The 18,025-nt window shown below is 45.2% G+C and overlaps 1 protein-coding gene across 6 annotated transcripts in view; it reads right to left on the reverse strand.

Annotated features, from left to right (window-relative positions):
- OSBPL9 (oxysterol binding protein like 9) overlaps nucleotides 1-18,025 on the reverse strand; it is a 256,194-nt gene that overhangs the window by 206,532 nt on the left and 31,637 nt on the right. The window lies entirely within an intron of this gene.

Below are 18,025 nucleotides of genomic sequence, written 5' to 3' on the forward strand. Positions count from 1 at the left end.
AGTGACTTGCAACACCCTCCACCAGATGTGCTCTCACCTGGGGTATACGACCGTTCCACTAAGTATGGTCATTACACACTTGCCTCCCCCATAGTGGACATATTCAAATGCTCCCAGTCAGATAATCTTCACAGGTACTTCTCAATATCTCTGCATGTCCCTTTAAAATATGCTTACTCCACACAATATCTCTGTTCAGCCATGGAGAGGGAGACCACCAAACATATGGGGGACGCAAGTGGGTAACAACCATACTCGGGGTATATGGCCGTTCCGCTAAGTAAGGTTGTTACCCACTTGCGTCCCTATATGTTTGGTGGTCTCCCTCTCCATGGCTGAGCAGAGATATTGAGTGGAGTAAGCTTATTTTAAAAGAAACATACAAAGATATGGAGAAGTACAGTGGGGCAAAAAAGTATTTAGTCAGCCACCAATTGTGCAAGTTCTCCCACTTAAAAAGATGAGAGGCCTGTAATTGTCATTACAGGTATACCTCAACTATGAGAGACAAAATGTGGAAACATATCCAGACGATCACATTGTCTGATTTTTAAAAGAATTTATTTGCAAATTATGGTGGAAAATAAGTATTTGGTCACCTACAAACAAGCAAGATTTCTGGCTCTCACAGACCTGTATGTTCTTTAAGAGGCTCCTCTGTCCTCCACTCATTAACTGTATTAATGGCACCTGTTTGAACTTGTTATCAGTATAAAAGACACCTGTCCACAACCTTAAACAGTCACACTCCAAACTCCACTACGGTGAAGACCAAAGAGCTGTCGAAGGACACCAGAAACAAAAAATTGTAGACCTGCTCCAGGCTGGGAAGACTGAATCTGCAATAGGCAAGCAGCTTGGTGTGAAGAAATCAACAGTGGGAGCAATAATTAGAAAATGGAAGACATACAAGACCACTGATAATCTTTCTCGATCTGGGGCTCCACGCAAGATCTCACCCTGTGGGGTCAAAATGATCACAAGAACGGTGAGCAAAAATCCCAGAACCACACGGGGGGACCGAAGTGAATGACCTGCAGAGAGCTGAGACCAAAGTAACAAAGGCTACCATCAGTAACACACCATCCCGCCAGGGACTCAAATCCTGCAGTGCCAGATGTGTCCCCCTGCTTAAGCCAGTACATGTCCGGGCTTGTCTGAGGTTTGCTAGAGAGCATTTGGATGATCCAGAAGAGGATTGGGAGAATGTCATATGGTCAGATGAAACCAAAGTAGAACGGTTTGGTAGAAACACAACTCGTCAGGTTTGGAGGAGAGAAAATGCTGAGTTGCAACCAAAGAACACCATACCTACTGTGAAGCATGGGGGTGGCACCATCATGCTTTGGGGCTGTTTCTCTGCAAAGGGAACAGGACGACTGATCTGTGTACATGAAAGAATGAATGGGACCATGTATCGTGAGATTTTGAGTGCAAACCTCCTCCCATCAGCAAGGCCATTGAAGATGAAACGTGGCTGGGTCTTTTAGCATGACAATGATCCCAAACACACCGCCCGGGCAACAAAGGAGTGGCTTCGTTAGAAGCATTTCAAGGTCCTGGAGTGGCCTAGCCAGTCTCCAGATCTCAACCCCATAGAAAACTTTTGGGGGGAGTTGAAAGTCGATGTTGCCTAGTGACAGCCCCAAAACATCACTGCTCTAGAGGAGATCTGCATGGAGGAATGGGCCAACATACCAGCAACAGTGTGAAGACTTACAGAAAACGTTTGACCTCTGTCATTGACAACAAAGGATATATAATAAAGTATTGAGATGAACTTTGGATATTGACAAAATACTTATTTTCCACCATAACTTGCAAATAAATTCTTTCAAAAATCAGACAATGTGATTGTCTGGATTTGTTTCCACATTTTATATCTCATAGTTGAGGTATACCTATGATGACAATTACAGGCCTCTCTCATCTTTTTAAGTAGGAGAACTTGCACAATTGGTGGCTGACTAAATACTTTTTTGCCCCACTATCTCTGAAGATTATCTGCCTGAGAACATTTGAGTACGTCCACTATGGGGGAGGCAAGTGTGTAATGACCCTACTTCGTGGAACGGTCATATACCCCAGGTGAGAGCACATCTGGTAGAGGGTGTTGCAAGTCACTCATGAAAGTATTAGCACAGAATGGTGGCGATTAGAACGAAAATGAACACTGCCATAAGAAGCCTTCTGATCTGATTGCACATTTATACATTAGGTCTTAATTTTAATATTTATTTTTTTTTATTTGCATTTCTCACCTCACCTTCCAGGATGGCAACACATTCCCTACAGGAAACACAATCAGTTTACAGCTGTTTAAAAGGCCCCACCTTACCCCTTGTCCCTCAGTATTGATTGTGTTTCTCCCACAGCGAAAAGTTGTTTTTTTTTTCTCTGACCAGAAGACTAAAAAGAGAGTTGGATGGTCCCCCTTTGAGCCAGGTTTAGGAATGCTGGCAGGGGCTGCACTAACCTGCCGCCTCAGAGCTTCTCACAGGTCGCCCCCATGGCATTGTGCAGGCGGTATGGGCGACACTGAATTCCCTGCCGTTGCATGCCGCTCAGCAGCCCAGGTCTCCTCCCTCCCCTGCGTGCAGCGGGCACCATTTTGCTGAAGTCCAAACGATGCAAGACACCAAAGGGAAGAAGACTTAGCGCGCTCCAAGCCTCACAGAAGTGGGCTTAAAGCGTGGAGGAGATGCCCGACCCTGCATGGCTCAGCGAGCTGCAAGGAGCTGAAAGTCTGTCTGAGCCCACCTCTTGGAGAAGGAGGATGGAAAGACAGCACAGGTGGCTGCAGGCAAGAGCAAGCCAGGGTGGGATAAGTGCCATTTACCTACTATGGGGGGGGGGGGGTGACACCAGATTAAGAAGTAATCCCTGGTAATCCCCGTGCTCTCACCTCTGGGGATGGGGGCGTGCAGCCATGATACAGAGGGCAGAAAGAATGACTGTTGGTTGTTCCCTCTTCTCTTGCAGATTCCCTAAGCGGAGTGCAGGAGGTCTCTGACAAACCACCTTCCTCATCCGCTAGCACTAGTGCCAGTAAAAAGCGTGGTAACTGTGGGGAAAGATTGTCTAAATCCCACACCAAGCCATTTTTGTAATAGGTGTATTAACAAACTGGCTGGAAAAGAGGCCTCAGGATTAAGGAAAGATTTCCTTAAATCTGTTCAAGAGAAAATCTTGGCCACTATTCAGTCTTTCTGCAGCTCTGTACCCACACCTCAGGTGGTAGACTCAGAGCAACTCATCCCTAAAGAGGGTAATGGCCCTGGCCTCCCCTCCCTCCTTTTGAAAAAACTTTGGATCCCAGAATCGGTGTGTGGGTATGCTACTGGTGCAGTGCACACAGCCTAACTTGGCAGCTCCATAGTGGGGACAGCAACTTGGAAGGGGGTGATTTTTGGCAGCTATCTTCTTCTCATGCGGCCTTGAGGAGAGAAAAGCAAGCCCTGTGGCAAAAGGGAAAGACAACAGTGGTGAGCACTCCTTTTTTGCCTTGGGAGATTAGCAGCAGAATCCCTAATGGCAGCCTGGTGGTTTCTGGGCATTGAGATAGGACTCCCTCCCTCAATACAGGGTGCTACAATCCTTGCCCTTAGGTTTGGGAACAAATAGCCCAGAAGCTTTAGCTAGACCAATGTCCACAGCTCCCTTTTACCTCAGGAAATGCTGTGGCTATTGCAACATTAAGTCACTTCCATCACATCCATCAATTAGGATAAATATAGCGAAGAGTTGAGACCTGTTAGACACAAATGGTCTTATAGGCTATTTCTGCCACTAAACAAGTTACACATACCTAAAGAGTTAATTGGAAGGGATGTGAAGTAGTCTGCGGGTACCAGTGTTGCCAACCTATCAGATTGAAATTTATTGACAACACCCAAAATTTACTGGCACAGCCACGTTTTTACTGGCATTTTCAAAAGTTTAAAAATTACTGTTTTAGATGCAAATTTAAGTATTTAGGCTACAAACAAATACAATATGTCATTAGCAATGTGATTTAAGGTAGATAATAAGGCAAAAAAAACATATTTATTTTATTTTCAATATAGTAAGCAAGTGGCTCAAGGACAGGAGGGCAAGAAATTAGAATGTGACACTGACAGAAGTGTGCAGCAGCACAGATGATGACACCTCACCAACATGACATGTCCCCTCTTGAGTCACAGTGACAGTCTCTCTCAAAGCCAGGTGGTCACTTCAGTCCACTCCAGGCTAAACAGCACTGACGGTCCCGCTGACCCGCACACAAGGCTCTGGCTGCTCTGCTTGGCTTCCTTGCACTATGACATCACACGACATGCTCAGGCACCGCCTCCGCCAGAGCCACCTGAACACACTGGAGCAGGCACTCGGATGGACTTGGCCGGCTCCGGACCTAGCCGAGTGTCCGTTAGATTTTTTACTGGCGACCTTTTCCTTTTACTGGCATTTACTGGCAGGAGAATTTTGCCTCTTTTTTACTGGCTGCCAGTAAAAATACTGACGGTTGGCAACACTGGCGGGTACCTGGTGATTCCAGGAGTAATAGCACAGATTTCCCCTGGTCAGCAATGCACACCAAGTAATCTGAATATATTAGGCCAGCTGCTTTGAATCTGACTTGTAGCTGCAAGAGGGTTCATTTAGATGGGACGACACAGCAAGGGGTACCCTTGTGAACATATTCTCTTTGTGGGGGTTGCTTGGTTTGTGTAAAATCTTATCAAGCTCCAACCTATTAACTCCTCCTTACACTGCAGTTATAACTGTAGGTGTGCAACTCTTGTGGTTTGGGCTACAGCGCACCCCTTGGATGAATTAAAAGCATAAAATTATTATCCTGCAACCCTTAATTGATGGGTTCTGGTGCAAACCTCTATGCAAGAGCTACATATACTTAACCTGTATGTAATGATTGCTTGTTAAGCCCTACAGTTGTCCGATTGCCTCCAGGCTAGCTGGCCATATATGGTCGAATTTCGAAAGAATTTTCTTTTGAAAATCAGAAATTTTGTGCGTTTTGTGATCCGATGGTGCCAGCATTGATTTTGAAACTCGACCAACCAAGCCTTCAATTTCACCTCCTGTTGCTGCAGAAAAGAATTTGTGGCTGGGAATCTCCTTTTCTTTCTGGGAATTTTCTTTTCGTGCACATTTCTTTTTTGATTACATTTCTAACACGATTCTCCCATCATTGATTAGAAAATTGTTTGTTTTACAAAAAATTTTCCAACATGTCAGATTACTCAAATTTGATTGCCACAAAAAAAAAAAAAAAAAAACACCCCCCACACACACACCACGGCTGTTGCTGCAGGCCACTAATGGTGCAAAATTAGAACGAAGCACATTAACCTTTCAATTTATCATTCGGCAGAAAATATTGATTTTGTGCCCATTAACTGGCCGAAACAAACACAAACGGTCTAAATGACAGAATTTCGGCTAATTTTTTGTATAGTGTATGGCCAGCATAAGATTGTGAACATCTCTTCTTGAGGCTGGCTTAATTGATCTCTAGGTCTGTGATCGTTAAGACCTTAGGTGTGTGTGTGTGTGTGTGTGTGTGTCTCTAACTACACCTGCTCATGCTTTCACAGTGGTTGACCAACAGCTATTACTACTGTGGGGTATTCACACACCTTATACTTCTGTTTAGGCTATAGAGTCCAGGCTATGCCTGTGGTAGATTTTGCCCTTTGCTGGGCAGTTGAATATACCATGACTGACTTTATGCTTTGTCTGGTTGTACATCAGAAACACACAATGTGGATGTTAATTTGTGTCTTTTCTGCTTGTCTTGCTGCTCATCAGATACAAAACAGTAAGTGATTCTGTACTTTGTGGCTAATCAGAAAATGCATAGCATTAAGGTTATTAGCAACATTTCTGTTGATCATAAGACTGTACCCTGTTGCTAACCAGATATGCACAGCACTGCAGTAGCTAGTGACATCTGTTGGTTATGACTATACGCTGTTGCTAATCACAAACGCACAGCGTTAGTTTGTTAGCGACATTTCTGTCGATCAACCTGCTGCTAATCACAAATGCACTAATATTAAAAGTTGCTAGTGACTTTTCTGTTATAGGACTGTTGTTAACAAAAGATGCACAGCATTTAAAGTCTGTTAGCAACATTTCTGGCGATCAGACTGTACCCTGACGCTAATCAGAAACGCACAGCATTGAAGTTTGTCAGTATCTTTTCTGTTATGACCGCACCGTGTTACTAATCAGAAAGGCACAACATTGAGAAGGTACCTTTTCTGATTTCATATTAGTTATACGACTGTACCTTGTCGAGCATCAGCAATACGCAGCACTGAAGTGTCCTTCTGTCCTTATATTGCTTTTCTTGCCACACTCCAGAATTACACAACACTAGAAGTTTCTGTGTCTTTTCTGTTTTTTACATTTGGCTGCATATCAGAATATGCAACAGTGAAGACTGTTTGCGTCTTTCCTATTTATTGTATAGCCATACCTTGTTGCACTTTTGAAATTCACGACTCTGAAGTTCATGTTGTGTCATTTCTGTGATGGTCCATCTAGCTGCACTTCAGAAATACACAACATTGTTATCTATAAACTTTAGGCCACTTCACACTGAGGCGCTTCAGCGCTAAAAATAACGCCAGTAAAGAGCCCCTCGGGCTTTCACACTGGAGCGGTGCACTTTGTATACAATGGTTTCAACTTCATCCTATTAAAAACTTTCAAGTTTTTACCTAATATATACGTGTGCCTATAAAGTCCATGTTTCTATTCTAACTTCTTCCAAACGTTATCGGTAAGTAACCGTCGGTTTTATTTTTATTGCAGGTTTATGATATTGATCACAGGATTGCATTATAAGTGGGAATATACTGAGAAGCGCTGCACATATTGATAATAATTTCATGTTGGCACAGAGAATGTGTAGAGTGTGGGCGATTCACACACTATTTTTGCTCATAGCAGCTCACAAGGGTATTACATTTGAAGTTTGGATTTCACTTCACTTCCTGTCCCATAAATGCAACAGGATGTTAGAAGAAATCTCCCAAAGTTAGAGGACATCCCCCTCTTAGAGAGATGTCCCTCAAACAGGTAAATTATTCCCCACACCTCTTGTTCTGATTACATTTTAATTACGTGTGATAAAATAAAAGGCTACATATATACTGGTCAAATGGTAAGTTCCCCTTTTCACAAAAAATGTAATGGTGAACTAACTCCAAAAACATCCTGGCCACCCCTCTGGACCCTGCTACACAAAGTGGCCGGGATGCTCCATGCTGTCAGTGTAATGCCCTGTACACACGGTCGGACATTGATCGGACATTCCGACAACAAAATCCTAGGATTTTTTCCGACGGATGTTGGCTCAAACTTGTCTTGCATACACACGGTCCCACAAAGTTGTCGGAAAATCCAATCGTTCTGAATGCGGTGACGTAAAACACGTACGTCGGGACTATAAAACAGGGCAGAAGCCAATAGCTTTCATCTCTATTTATTCTGAGCATGCGTGGCACTTTGTGCGTCGGATTTGTGTACACACGATCGGAAATTCCGACAACGGATTTTGTTGTTGGAAAATTTTATAGCCTGCTCTCAAACTTTGTGTGTCGGAAAATCCGATGGAAAATGTGTGATGGAGCCTACACACGGTCGGAATTTCCGACAACAAGGTCCTATCACACATTTGTGTGTACAGGGCATTCCAGTCTGTACACTGCAATACACAACCTTGCGATAACGCTAGCGCTTACTGGTCAGCCTTCTTCTGGGCCTCAAATTAACTTCTCATTGGTCATATCGGTCAGCGCTGACTGACCAATGAGCACTTGCCATTGTGAGCAAACCGCTACACCGGCGGCATGGGGCATCGCGTAGAGAAGCACATTATTTTAATAGGAAGTGGAAGTGTGAGGACACCTTCAGTTTAATAAATCAGCTGTCACATAAGGATTTCTACGGATCACGGATACTTAATGAACTCACACATTAAGAATAGCACTTTAAGACTATTTTTACACAATTAGGTTTATTGAATCGTAATCAACTTGCACAGGGTTTGATTTTGTGGATTTAATCACTTTGGATATACAACATATTAGAATTAGCCTCCAACAATTATAAACAAAACAAGAATATGAATCTAACTTTTTTTTTTTAACAGAAAAGTTTATTGAACAAATCAGCATTACAATATAATCAGCATTCGACAATCAAGTATTCCTTTGCTACATAGTCAATTAGTATGTTCATACCAGAGATTGGCACCTTAAAGGTCAATACAGCCGTTTCTTAACATTCCTTTACCAGTAAAAACCAGATTAGGTAGAAACTGCAAATAACATATCGCTCTATATGGCAAACAAACTCTCCCCCCTTAAGTGGATGAGAACCCCTCACACAGAAGTGTATTCCTCACCAGTGATCTCTTCAGTGGAATAGTCCGGTGTTGTCCAGCACGGGGGGAGGGGGGGGGGCAGAAATACCCCCAGACAGGGGGAGAATCCCTCACTTGGTCCCCCTCCTCTCCGTCCCCTAGCCCCGCGCGTCCACCCACGCCGACCACACCTTATCAAATTTAGCCGGGCATTGTCTGCTCTCGTATGTGAGTTTATAGAGGGGAAGTACTGAGTTTATAGCCTTTTTCCATGATGTGAAGGTGGGGGGTTCAGCTGATTTCCAATGCAACAATATCTCTCTCCTAGCATAAAAAAGAGGGAGAACGTTATGCAGAGTTTCGTATATCTGTCCCCCTCAACCTCGTCCAGGTAACTTAATAGAAGCACCATGGGCTCCGGTGGCACCCTAGATCCCCCCATATCGCTAAGTTTCTCCGCCACTCCCTCCCAGTATGATCGGAGCCTGGGGCAGACCCAAACCATATGCCAGAAGGTCCCTTGCTCAGTCCTGCATCTGGGGCAGTTTGGGTCTAGGTTGGGATATATTCTTGCCATTCTGTGTGGTGTGAAGTATGCCCTGTGTATAAATTTAAGTTGAAGGAATCTGTCTTCGGCAGCTATCATAGAGGGGATGAAGGTGGACAAACAGTCCTCCCATTCATCTTCCCCTAGAGCTGGTATGTCCTCCTTCCATTTATCCATTGTGCGTGTGGGTTTAACGTCATGGGCTACCGTGAGATAAAGATATAGCGTGGAGAGGGGTTTCCCCATCTCACTCGAAATCAGTAGTCACTCAACTGAGTCCGGCTCCAGAGTTAGTGTGTCTGAGAACTGAGCCCTCAATGCATGTCTCAGCTGGCAGTATCGAAATTCAAAGGAGCCCAGTATAGAGTATTGTCTCTTCATTTCATTAAAAGGCATAATTTCCCCATTTACCATGACATGTTTGAGGGCAGTGATCCCCCTTTTAGCCCAGTGTGCTGGATCTGGCATATCACAGAGATGACGTAGTGTAGGATTTCCCCACAGTGGAGTGTGTGGGGAGATGCAGTTGGGTTTAGCATAAATAGCCCTGGCCTCCCTCCATGCTCTAATAGTTGTCTTCATGGACCTCGTCAATAGATAAGGAGCTTTCAATCCCCGGTATACTGAATTGCTCAGCACTGCGTACGACCCCAAAATTGCCGCCTTCAGTCTCACCGCCGGATTCTGCCTGATGAATCTAACTTTACATTTTTAACATGCAGACTTTTATGGATGCAGTGAAAATAAGCAATTTGGTCTTTGGCCTGTGATCTTCTGACATTGGATACAGGATCGCCAAACCTAAAATAGTGATTTTGTTTAAAAAAATAAAAGTGGTCTATTGATTACCTAAACCATAGGAACAGATGCCATGTCAGCAGCTATGTCAGTTCCAGGAATAGTAAACTATTCCTCTGGGTCTTTTCCTCAGAGCAGTTCAGCACACAATACATTACAGTGGGGGTTATTTACTAATACTGAAGGATGCAAAATCTGGTGCAGCTGTGCATAAAAATTAATCGGCTTCCAGTATTTATTGCCAAAGTTTAAGGCTTGGTTCATACTGATGCGACTTGGATGTGGGTTCTCCACATCAAATTCACATAGCAGGAGAGTGTGACCGGCTCTCAATGGAGCCGGTTCACACACCTCCAGGACGGCCGCGGTCCGAATTGCAGAAGAGTTCTGTGCATCTTCTGGTCCGTTTCAGGTGCAAATTCAGCCAAAAATTCAGACCAGATTTATTTTATTTTTTTGATTTGGCATAACAAAATTGTTAAATACAAAACATTGGGTAGGTAATACATACCAGTATCAACAAATCCCCAGTGTTTCAAAGATATCAACGCCAGCATTTTCTTAGTATACATTCCTTAATCCCAACAACAGCGCCCCCCCCCCATACAGAATTTACGCTTTTTTTTTTTTGTTTGTTTAACGAAATCCAAACAGCAAATAGAAAAACAAAAACCCCCTGAACAACAAACAATTCAATCCCTAAATTCAGACCATAACTAAAAAGGAATAGATTGGGCGGCACAGTAGTGTAGTGAGTAGCACTTTCGCCTAGCAGTAAGAAGGGCCGCTGGTTCGAATCCCAACCATGACACTACCTCCCTGGAGTTTGCATGTTCTCCCTGTGCCTGCGTGGGTTTCCTCCGGGTACTCCGGTTTCCTCCCACACTCCAAAGACATGCTGGTAGGTTAATTGGATCCTGTCTAAATTGTCCCTAGTATGTATGAATGTGAGTTAGGGACCTTAGATTGTAAGCTTCTTGAGGGTAGGGACTGATGTGAATGTACAATGTATATGTAAAGCGCTGCGTAAATTGACGGCACTATATAAGTACCTGAAATAAAATAAATAGATAGCAAGCACCCCAATCCCCCTTAATCTCCATATTTCTAGTGTAGTACACTCCTACTCTCACCCTCCAGTGTAACCTCCCCACCTGGCTCTCGCTCTTAACTTTGTTCACTGCTCTGATGCTCATCCTCCTCCAATATATTCTTTGAGTCAACCCACCTAAACCATACCTTCCTGAACTTCTTGGGAGCCACCCTGGCCTCCTACGTCATCCGGTATAAAATCACATCAGCAGTTACCGTCTTCACCCACATCCCTAATGTCAGTTGTTCGTCATAAATCCATCTCCGGGCAATACGTTTTTGCACTCCAAAAGTATAGAAGTCTGAGGAACAACTTAGTATGTACATTTACCTCCTCTTGGTCAAAAACACCCAGGAGGCAGCGCAAGAGAGAACATATGTTAGGAAGGGCAAAGTGATCCAAGATGAATTCAGTCACCCTGGACCACAGGGGACGTACCCTAGGGCATTTTCCCAGACCGTGTGCATAAAAAGTTCCCTCTGCCCCCTTACATTTGTGACACTCTGCAGAGTCTCTTTTGCACATTTGAAACTGGCTGGTGTGTAATGCATCTGGTGGCAGTATCTAAGCTGGATCATTCTATCCATGGAGGATATGACAGACAAAAGATATGTATCTAAAACCTCCTGCCACAGCTACTCAGACAACTCCGGTATGACAGCCACCCAGCGAGACCTAGTCCTTGCAATTAAATCAGGGTTCCCAGGGCCCACTTCCCTATAGTATCTGGAAATGCGTTTAGTTGTATCAGAATCAATCAAGACCTTTTCCAGAGCCGTATTTTGTACCCTAACTCCCCCCCCCCCCCCAAACTGTCAGAGCTGCATGACGCAGCTGAGCATATCTGAAGTGCCAAGTCCTAGGTATGCCAAACTGCTCCCATAGCTGCTCAAAGGAGGAGGACAAACTACTGCCCTGATATATATGTGATGCAAATACTTGACGCCATATCTAGCTCATATGTTTATCCAATTTAAAGAACTCTTTTAGTGATTTGTTGCACCACAGAGGGCTATTAGTGGACAGCCAAAGGGGCTCATCACCCATCCTCTGAGCACATTGATGAAATACCCTACCAGGGAGTGCCATAACAGAACCCACCTTACCAACTGGGATCCCCCTCCTGAATATCATATGCAATAAAGTTTCCTGGGAAGTAGCGACCGCCGCTTCCAGCAAAGTAGTGGCATTAGGAACCTGGGGAAAACATCGCCAGTGTAGAAAGGTCAGTTGAGACGCAAAAAAATAGGAGTGCAAATCAGGAAGGGCCAGCTCCCCCCCATTGCTACGGGTAGCTTAAAATGTGCAGCTTGTTTTGCACAGAGTGGCCCTGAACCTGCTCTTCTGGGGTCCCTTGGTGGCTCTCACGGCTCCTCCCCACATCAGATAACCCCCTCGGAGAAGCGCTAACCCGGGGGGGGTTACCTTGCGGGCGCGCTCCCGAATCCAGCATTTGCGTCCATAGAGGCCGAATGCAGGACTCGGCCCCGTCCCCCGCGTCATTGGATTTTATTGACAGCAGCGGGAGCCAATGGCTGCGCTGCAATAAATCTATCCAATCAAGAGCCGAGAACCCCGGGCAGAGAGAGAGAGAGCGCGTCCCCGTGGGTCAAGTTCGAGGGTTCAGGTAAGTAAAAAACGGGGGCTGGAAGGTCGGTCACTGAATTGTGTTTTTTCACCTTAATGCATAAGATGCATTAAGGTGAAAAAACACGAACCTTTACAACCCCTTTAAGCACAGCCAAAAGAAACTCCTTGGGCACGGGACCCCCACAAAAAAAATCCCACTACAATGGAGTCTATGCTCTTAAACAGTTTGAATCGAAACAAACAGGAGAATTCGAGAGAATATACAGAAATTTAGGAAGAAAGATTCAGTTTAAAGAAGTTTATGCGATCCATCACCGTAAATTCTGCCATTTCTGTACTCTATAAGCAGCCTCAAATTAAGGTCCAGGAACCTAGAGATAGGGAGCTGGACCACAACCCCCAAGTATTTGAATGTTTTGGATAGAGGGATGGGGCAATCCAAAGGGACCGTCACTGCCTCATCAATGGGAAATAGGGATGATTTAGACCAGTTAATTCGGAAACCAGAATAATCTCCAAACTCCTGGATCAGACCAAAAGCTACAGAGAGTGAGGAACCCGGATCCTGCAGATACAGGAGCATGTCATCAGCATAGAGAGACACGCTCCTTCAGTCGTCCCACCCAAAGTCCAGACATGCTAGCACTACTTCTTAGTTTAGCCGCCAGGAATTCTATGACCAGGGCGAACAGGAGGGGAGACAGCAGGCATCCCTGTCTAGTCCAACGGAAAACAGGAAAGGGCTCTGATATAATTCCATTAACCTGCAGTCTAACGGCTCTGTATACAGCAATCTCACCCATGAAATAAATATGGGCCCAAAGCCAAAAGTTTCCAGGAGGCGGAACAATTCCACTCTACCGAATCAAAAGCCTTCTTGGTGTCCAGAGGCCACCACTCTTGTCCCAGAGTTGTCATGGTGAGTTTGTAGGTTCACGAATAGTTTGACATTCATCTGAGCACACCTCCCCTGGATAAAACCCGTGTGATCCTCATTAACTAACTTTAGAATAACCATTTGCAGTCTGGCTGCAATAATTTTTGCTAGAATTTTTGTGTCTATGTTCATCAACGAGATCAGACGGTAGGAGTCACATTCCCGAGGATCTTTTCCCCCCCTTTGTGAATCAAAACCACCAGGGCTTCTCTCAGAGGGTGGCAGCCTACCATCCGATCTGGCCCCAACAAACACTCATAGCAGGCGACGTGCCAGACTACTCCCAAATGTGTGACACCACTCCGAAGGGAGACCATGCAGACCTGGTGACTTCCGAGGAGCAAAAGGAGATTGCCCTCTCTACTTCCTCCACTGTGATATCTGCTTCTAAAGCAGCACGGTCTTCATTTGTTTGCACAGGTAAATCTATATTGTCTAGATAGCTAGCCAGAGCATCCCCCTCAGCAGGGGCGCACGACTTATAGAGCTCCTTGTAAAAGTGGGTAAAGACTTGCAGAATGTCAGCTGAGTCACACACCTTATTTCTGTGCCTGTCATACACACTAATTATGTATACAGGTACATATTCCAGTTTTGCCTAGTACGCCAGAAGTCTGCTATTTTTGTCATCAAACTCAAAGATGCTCCTCCGCTGCGCAAGTCGGAGCTTAGTGGTCTGGTCCGTCAGTGCAACACGATACACCCTAGTTTTTTTCCTGCAAAGTCCTTAATCCCTCCCTCATTGGCTCCCTAACGTACTCTGCTTCCACTAGAAATTCTTCTCTTTTTCCCTGTCCAGTATTGTAGAGGACAACTGTTTTTTTAAAACCGCTCACCTCGGGTATAAAGACCCTCAGAGTGGCTTTAAAAGCCTCCTACTGAAGGAGATCTGACCCAGCATCCCCGTTTTCAGTCCAGAAAAGCTTAATAGCGTCATTACACTTAATTTTAACGTATTCCTCCTGTAACCAACTAGCTTCCATCCGCCAATGACAGATCTCTGGTTTTGGCCCTAAGCTAAGATCCAGTAATATAGGAGAATGGTCAGAATGTGCTCTAGGGAGATAGGTCACCTCACCTCCCTGACCATTTCCAGGCCCTCCCCCTCGGCAAGGATGGAGTCTATTCTAGATAGCGTTATGCGTTTCAGAGTAGAAGGAATATTCCTTAGCAGCTGGATATTTAAAAAATGCCAAACATCACGGAATCTATACGTAGACAGCCATCCTGCCAGGGGGGGCTGGAGCTCCAGGTGGCGCACCCAGCTTATCCATGGCTGAGTCCGCCACTGCATTCAAATGCCCCAAAATGAAAATCCTCCCTTCCGCTATATCATAAGTAGCCTGCAGCATGTCATCTAAATGAGACATCAAGAAGAGAGGAGGTATGTACAGGTTAACAAATGTCAGGAACTTATTCAATACTTTCACCACCAGAATAACATATCTGCCCTTAATATCAGTTCTAAATCGCATGAATAAAGATGAAAAATGGGCACAGGATTTTGTGACCAGGGTAGAGACTCCCCTAGCATAAGAAGAAAAGCTTGCATGGTACACTCCAGCAACATAAGCCCTTTTTAGAGAAAGAAACCTGACGCCCTGCAAATGAGTCTCTTGCAATAGGATCAAATGTGGTTTATACTGTTTAATGTAATCAAATACCAAAGAACGTTTAAATTTAGAATTAAGTCCTAAACGTTCCCGATACCCTACCCGTACATACCCTCCCCTGCGAAGAGGGGAGCCAAAGGTTCAGGGTTCCAGAGCTCCCTCCCCCCCTAGAAATAGAGCAGCAGCTGTTTAACAGGAGAAAATATAATCGCACACCCGCTGATTAGAAAGAGTCCAGGCCAGAAAGAGGAAAAAATAAAAATAAAAAATTGTCTTAACAACACAAAAACACCCATATGTCCCCCACCCCCCTCCCCGCACCCAGCCCCAACTTCCCAGGCATTTTGATCCCATAGCCTTTAACCAAAGAAAGGGTAAACGGATTCGAGGCTTAGGCTACTTTCACACTGGGGCGGGCATCGGCGGTAAAGCGCCCATATTTTTAGCGGCGCTTTACCATCGTTTTAGCGGCACTATTCGGCCGCTAGCAAGGTGCTTTTAATACTCGCTAGCAGCTGAAAAAGGGTTAAAACCGCTTTGGCGGCGCTGCCCCATTGATTTCAATGGGCAAGTGTGCTTTAGGAGCAGTGTATACACCGCTGCAAAGATGCTGCTTGCAGGATTTTTTTTTACCGTCCTGCAAGCGCACCGCTCCAGTGTGAAAGCACTTAAGCTTTCACACTGGAGAGACAGGAGAGGCTCTTTACAGGTGCTATTTTTAGCGCTGTAGTGCCTCAGTGTGAAAGTAGCCTTAGATTAGTCTCACAGGCTCCAGCACCTTGAGAAACAAGTCACAAGAAAAATAAAACTGACGAAGAAAAAAAAAAAAAAAAAAACTTTTTGCAGTACACAAAACAGCCTACTGAATAGTGGGAGCCTGTGGACTATCTTGAGCAATACGAAAAACACATAGATACAGCATCATAGTAACAGTCAATCCCCTGGACTGCCAGGGAAATAGGGCACACAGCAGAGTTCCAGGGCAGGGCATCATCCCAGAAAAAAAAAAAAAAAAAAAACACACACCACAGATCAGGCACTAACACCTCCCCCAGGATTCCAGCTACAATTTCAAAGGATCCTGGAGGGGGGGGGTGGGGACCTTGAGAGCTCCCACCCCTCGGCGACCCCGGGCATCCAACCATCCTGAGGCCTCAGTAGGAGTTGTGAAGACATATACCTTTCCTTTATCCACATTGCAAAATTTGTCTGGGTACAGCACACTATAGGTCAAATTCAGATCTCCAAGTCGCTTCTTCACCTGCTGAAAGGAGGCTTTGTTTCTGGGTGGCAGCGGAGAAATCAGGATATACAGAAATCCGGTAGCCATTGAACTCCAATTCAGGCCCCGTCCTGGCCCCTTTCAAAATATTCTCCCGGTCACAGAAATGCAGGATCTTTGCAATTATAGGTCTGGGGATTGCTCCCTTCAGTGTTGCTCGACCCGGGATGTGTTGTGCCTGCTCTATGGCGAACATGTTAGTAAAAGTACCAGGCACCATGTGCTCTTTGAGCCACCCCTCTAAGAACTCAGGGCGTTTCCCCTCCGCTCCCTCAGGGAACCCCACCAACCTTATATTATTCCTTCTCATGCAATCTTCCATATCGGCAATCTTTAAAGTATGCTCAGAGAGGGTTTTCTTTGCCACCTGAACAGCAGTGTCCATAGGTCTGACAGTTTCCTCCAGTGGTCTGCAGCCTGTGCCTTTTCTCAGAGCTTCTGCATGTCTAGTTTCATGAATGAGAATTCCAATTTAAGTTCCCCAAAGCGATCAATTAACTTGTTCTGGCAGCCCTGTATGGCTGCCAAAATCTGTGTAAGAGATGGTTCCTCTTCCTCCTCCACCTCCCTACCAGCTCTGTGCATTCGGGCATCCAGCCTATCTAAAGATCTCCCCCTGCGTTTGAGGTGATCCCTCTGTGGTCTGGGACTCACCGGATCCGGTGGGGGAGACACTGGCTGAGCAGCCTCCACATGTCTCTGCAGCGGTGGCAATTCCTCCTCCTCCTCCTCCTCCCGTGCACCGGCACCATCTTGGGAACCCCAGGCAAAAATCAGGCCAGCCGTTCTCCCGGCATTTTGGGCCAGGGTGGCCCATATTTCACCACACCTAGAGGTGCCTGTCAGGATCCTGCACATATACCCCAGCAGTCCAGGTCAAAATTCTAGCGTTTTGCTCACAGGATCACAGCAGAATCAACAACCTGCAGAGAGAGCTTTGGCCCTGCAGTCCTCACATGCTGCACACCGGCTCCACCCCCTGGGTCAAAGAAATCTTATTATGGAGAATGCCACTGCTGACCTCCTGACAATGCTAGTTGACGGTCTGTCCTCAGTACACTGCTACAGGAAAAGAATGTAGATTATTAAAGTCGAGAGGCAGTTTTGCAGAAGGGTCCCAGGTCAATGATTGTAAGTATTGATGTGAAGGAGTCAGCAGGACATCGGTCAGCAATGGCAGCTTTCATGTCACGCTCATGACAGGTTTCCTTTCATATTTATATGTTCCAGCAAACACAATCATACAGGGACTTGCATTTTTCAATTGTACTATATAGCTTCCTTATTTACCCGCCCCCCACTTAAAAAAAAATAAATATGGTAGAAGGTCAAAGCTATGCCAAATCCTATTTTAACGTTTTATTTAAAGCTGAAGTTTCTGCATACACTCTTTGATGACCTGCTGCTAACATAACCACGAGGGGTGAAGCTTGAGGACATGCCGTCAACACTCCCGGTTTCCCATTCCCACACAGCTTCAGCATCTTCTCTCCTTAGCAGTGATTTGTTTTTCTCAGTCTTAGGCCAAGGTAGGAGGTAGAGGATAGAAGGCACATTAATATTTGGTGCATACAGTTATACCTTTAGGATACATTCCCACCAGATGCTGTGGTGCGACTGCATTGGGTGGCTATTCCAGCACAGTCCCACCACAAAACAAGGCAAAATGCCTAGTCTCCGATGTGGACAGTTCATACCACTGCGCTATACAGTGGTATGTAGGCGGTGTGCGCTGAAAAAAAAAAAATAAATATTGAGTTTAGTACTTTTTCCCCAGCGATCGCACGT

The sequence above is a fragment of the Aquarana catesbeiana genome, linkage group LG07 (genome assembly GCF_042186555.1).
Source record: "Aquarana catesbeiana isolate 2022-GZ linkage group LG07, ASM4218655v1, whole genome shotgun sequence".
NCBI lineage: Eukaryota > Metazoa > Chordata > Amphibia > Anura > Ranidae > Aquarana > Aquarana catesbeiana.